Source organism: Heloderma suspectum, chromosome 3 (assembly GCF_057233095.1).
Source record: "Heloderma suspectum isolate Gila_16-S chromosome 3, 16-S_ref, whole genome shotgun sequence".
Taxonomy (NCBI): Eukaryota; Metazoa; Chordata; class Lepidosauria; order Squamata; family Helodermatidae; genus Heloderma; species Heloderma suspectum.
Window position 1 is genome coordinate 123,371,595 of NC_139460.1, and position 5,722 is coordinate 123,377,316.

Here is a 5,722-nt window from a genome sequence, read left to right on the forward strand (position 1 = left end):
TTTGCTTTACATATCAGCCACTAAGCGGCACCTGAAATACAGGAGAAATGTATTGTGAATCCAGTATGACAGAGAAGAAATTGAAGTTAAAGAGAACATTTTTTAAAAGAAAAAGACAGTAAAGGCATGAAAAGAGGAAAATCTATAAGAAGTCTGTGAAAACTCTGGAGAGAGATCCTAAGCATGTTTTCTTAGAAGTCAGTCCAATTCTGTTCGAAGGTACTTATAGCTCAGTCCTTTAGAGGTCTATTCTGAAGTAAGATTCATTGAGTTTTGGACTGCTGCCCACAGATGTGGTTAGATTCCTATTCCCATCATTGCTGACCACTGACCTTGCTGGCTGGGATTGATGGGAGTTGGAATCCAGCAACAACTTCTGATGGACCACAGGTTCCCCCCACCCAGCTGAGAACATTTGAAACAGCACAAGCAGAAAAAGGTTGCACAACTGGATATAATGGATGGAGAAATGTACTGAAACCCTGAAACTAACTATTTGTGCTTCTGTGTCCGTGCCTGCACAGTGCCAAAGAACATCTTGCAGCAATAATGGTATGATCGAATAGTTCATAATATGGTGCTGACCCAATACAGCCTATCCTAAACTGTAATTTGTTAACATAGCAAACCTTGTAACTGGGTCCTAAATGATATAATGGATAACATTTTTTCCTATATCTAAAATTTGATAACTCCATGAATACAGATTGCGATAAAATGCTATTGTCTGTGCCAAATAGAATTTCCCAATTGACAGAATTGGTTATAAAGAAAAACAGAGGTACTTTTATAACTTGTATTGCTGAATTGTATACCTGTTTACACAAAGTGTGGTGAGGGGGGAACATAGTAATCCACAAAACTGTTATATAGGAGCATGAATGGCAGGTACAGTGTCTTGCCCCCCACCCCACTCCATGAAAGCATTTTTTTGCAGAAAGACTCTTCTTACAGAATAGGTATGGATAAATGTGTTGGGGTGGAGGGTGATGATCAGACGGTAATTCCAATACTGGTTTCATCAAATCAAAAGCCATTCACCAATAGGTTCGAACGTGGTCAGGACTGCATCCCAAAGGAAAGAAAATCTAAGGCTGTCATCCTATTGCATATGTATTTGGGGATATGCCCTGTTGAAATAAGTGGGATTTACTTCCATGTAAACATCCCTAGTATTGCACTGCATGGGTGCTATCCATATCCCATTGAAATCAACAGCAAACTCTCATTGACCTGGTTCACACGTAATGACAACAGAAAGTATGGTTTGGGTATGGGTTGTGTTTGAATCATGGGTTGTCGCTATATGTGTACAAGGCCATTGGTTTTTTAATCCTCCCACACGCTTATGCACACTTATGCACACTTTAATCCTTCTGCACACTTATGCACACTTATATGAGGATGTTTCAATTAACTCAGTGCACTTTATTTCCAAGCAATGCCATATAAAGGTCTTTGTTCAAGGTATTCACCTGTCACACAAAATTATCAAGGTGACTTGTTGTCAATGTGACCTTGGTTTGACATAACCTGCAGGTTACTTTAGGTCAGTAAAGAACAGATATATTTGATACAAATCTTGAATTTAGGCATTTGGAGTTGGAGTCATTGGGACCCAGATGAAGTTAGTCATTCAATGGGGCTTAAGTCATGACAAGCGTGTCCCGTCCATTTAAATGGAACTACAGCATGACTAACTTAGTCTAGATCCAATCCATAAGGTCAAGACAACAAACTGTTGCAAAGTTGCCCTAGGTCAACAGGGGCTATACACTTTATGACCTAGGGATTAAAAGGCAGTTGTTACATATTTTATGACCCATGAAGCAAACATAAACCAACATATTTGTTTTTGTTCATTTGTTTTCAAAATATATATACAATGTTTCTGAACAGTGGTGATTTACAATAACAAAAGATGCAATTTAAAACCAGCAATGTAATATGTCATTCAACAATAACATAAGAAACAGCCACGGGGGGGGGGGGGATATATGGCCAAACAAAAGACTGAAGGAAGATGTGCACCTCACGTTTTTAAAAAAAATCAGAAGGTATCTTTCCATACCATTTCAGGAAGAAGATTCCACAAATATAGGGCAATTTCTATAAAACGAACAAAAACACAAAAACACCCACATGGTTTCTGGCTATCATTGCCCAAACTTGCCATAAAGATGGCGCCAACCACAAGGCCTGCTGACTAGATCTCAGCTGGTAAGTGGGCTTATATGTGGAGAGGCAGTCATTAAGTTATGAAGGTCCCAGGACATGATGCAAAACTTAAAAACATTTTTAAATGGCATCTTGACTTAGGCCTGGAAGCAAATTTGCAACCACCACAGCTGGCACAAAACAGGTTGAATATGTGCTGCTTCCCAAACCCACCTCCTAACTTGATTTGTGTGGTATTGTAATATATCCGCTATTCTTTACTTCATGTCTAACCTTAAATAAAGTCTTCTGAATAAAGCCAGCTCATTTTAGAGTGCAATCCTATGCACATTTAGAAAGAGAAAAGTCCTAGAACTCCCAGAATTCTCCAGCCTGTATGCTGCCTGGGGAATGCTGGCACTTGTAGGACTTTAAACATGCATAGGATTTTGCCCTTAAATGTATATTTAAAGTCTGTGTCTATATATTTGTCTGTGTGTTTTGTCTTCCATAAGGAGGGGATCTAGTGCTGCGTCAGCAGTTGCATACCTTGGCTAGAACACAGGGATCCATGAAGACAACCCTTGGTTTGTTGTTGGGTTGTGAACTCTGGGTTGTTCATGCATAACAAACCATGGGTTGTTAGCATGGCTGGGTTCACACATCACCATAACCCACAATTCAGCAACAGCCCACGATTCAATGGCAACCCATATTCAACCCATACTCTGGGTTTTCGTGTTGTGTGAACAAAGTGACTGTATCCCTGAGAAACATGTGCTCTACCACAACATTCTTAAAAACACAAGTTTTAAGCACATGTCTCCACCATTCGCCCTGGAGTGGCCACTTACACATTGCCAAAAAAGAGGAAATGCATCACCAAAAGAGAGGACAAAGGAGGACACAGATATGAATAAAGTTTGAATAAGCTGGTTTATATGTATAGGTGCACATTAAGAAATACTTACTACCATTCAAATAGAAATACAATACATCTCACCATGTATTGGGGAGCTAACAGTTGGTGGGCAACTTCAAGGCCCCTCTGCTCCCACTTTGTAGGGTTCTTTATCTTTAAACCAGATTTGGACTAGAGAGCTCTTCAAAGAGAGGACTGTCCTCTGTAAAGAAGGATACATGGCCACCCTAATTAGCCCCTTCTCTGCCCCATGCATAGGGTTTTCAGCCAGGTATGTGCACAAGGCCAGGCAACTTTATTTCACAACCGTTCTTCATCCTTTGCATGGGACATGTTGTCGCTCCCATCACCTCGGGCAGCCGATTATGAATTGTTAAAAAAGAGGGCATGCATCACCAAAAGAGAGGACAAAAGATGACACAAATTTGCATGAAATTTGCATGTGCTAATTTGTGTGTATAGATGCAAATTTAGAAGCAGTTATTATAACTTCAATAGTGATTCAGTACATCTTACCGTCGTGCAGAGGACTGTGACCAGGTGACCTATGTGCCGGTCTGTGCAGTCTGCTGTCCAGCTGCTCACTGTGGGTGGGCAAGAGTTCTCATGGTTCTTTATCTTTAAACTAGGGGTGTCAGAGAAATCTGCAATGGAAGTAAATGAGTGCAGATTTTGATGAATCCAGCCCATAGATTCTGCAGTGGAGCAGCTTGCCCCCTGCCAGGCAGATTCCACAGACTTGCAGACCATTTTTCTAACCATTAGGAAATTTGTGCAAATTTCATCATAGGAAAATATGCAAAAATTTAAAAACCCGGCTGAAAATGCTCATTTCTCTTATAGGCCAAAGCGTGAAAATGTGTATTCAGAGGGATTTGTGCATTTTGTGGAAATTTGTGCATCTTTGCGCATGCGAATTTACACAAATTTGGAAACTGAAAAACAACGGAACAAAAGGCGCCTGACAACCTGCAAAACACAGACAGATTTTACACAGTCCAAACATCCCTACTTTAAACCCAAATTGGACAGGGCAGCCCTTCAAAAAGAGGATGCCTTTAAATAGAGGATGGCCCACTGGCAGCCCTTCAGATGCTGTAAAAGAGGACACCTGCCCACCCTATACCACTACGACTACCCTCTGACTCTATCCGTGCAGTGTTCCTGCTAAATCTGGAATTTAAAGAGATTCCAGTTTGTCCTTTAAAAATATCCTCCATGTGGTGGCCATAATGTGTGAGGCAGCCTGTTCTTACAGAGGTGATTACGCCTGTTCTGAACCCATTTGAATTAAAGGGCCCAAACACTGAATAGGATTGCAATTTAATCAATGTTTTTAAAAGCCACTATATATTCTGTTTCATATTCATTTGTGCAGTGCAATCCTACAGTAGATGTCCTGAGTATATGTCTACTCAGAAGTAAGCCCCATTATGTTCAATGGGACTTACTTTCAGGTAAGCACATATAGGCTTGCAGCCTAAATATTTTTGTCCCCTTCCCAAAATTTCAACTACATTTCAGTTGGCAAAATGTTTTTCTCCATTATAGTAGGATCACTGCCTTGTTGTGACAAAGGGGCTTGCGTAACTCAGTGAAGCCATAAGCTATGCCATGCAGGGCCACCCAAGACGGACAGGTCATGGCAGAGAGTTCTGAGAAAATGTGGTCCACTGGAGAAGGAAATGGCAACCCACTCCAGTATTCTTGCCAAGAAAACCCCATGGAACGTATCACAAGGCTAAAAGATATGATGCTGGATGATGAGCCCCTCAGGTCGGAAGTTGTCCAATATACTACTGGGGAAGAGCAGAGGGTATTTCCAAGTAGCGCCAGAAAGAGTGAAGTGGCTGGGCCAAAGCCGAAAGGACACTCAGCTGTGGATGTGTCTGGTGGTGAAAAGAAAATCCGATGCTGTAAAGAACAATATTGTTTAGGAACCTGGAATGTCAGATCAATGCATCAAGGTAAGCTGGAGGTGGTCAAACATGAGATGGCAAGACTGAACATCGACATCTTGGGAATCAGCGAACTAAAATGGACAAGCATGGGCGAATTTAAAGTATTTAAATGCTAAAGTAGGAAGTCAAGAAATCACCGGGATAACAGGCAGGCATGGCCTTGGTGTACAAAATGAAGCAGGACAAAAGCTAATAGAGTTTTGCCAAGAGAACACGCTGATCATAGCAAACACTCTTTTCCAACAGCACAAGAGATGACTCTACACATGGACATCACCAGATGGTCAATATCGAAATCAGATTGATTATGTACTTTGCAGCCAAAGATGGAGAAGCTCCATACAGTCAGTAAAAACAAGACCTGGAGCTGACTGTGGCTCAGATCATGAGCTGCTTCTTGCAAAATTTCAGCTTAAATTGAAGAACATAGGGAAAACCACTAAACCATTCAGGTATGACCTAAATCATATCCCTTATGAATATACAGTGGAGGTGACGAATACATTTAAGGGATTAGACCTGATAGACAGAGTGCCTGAGGATCTATGGACGGAGGTTTGTAACATTGTTCAGGAGGCAGCAACGAAATCCATCCCAAAGAAAAAGAAATGCAAGAAAGCCAAGTGGCTGTCTGATGAGGCTTTACAAGTAGCTGAGGAAAGAAGGGAAGCAAAAAGCAAGG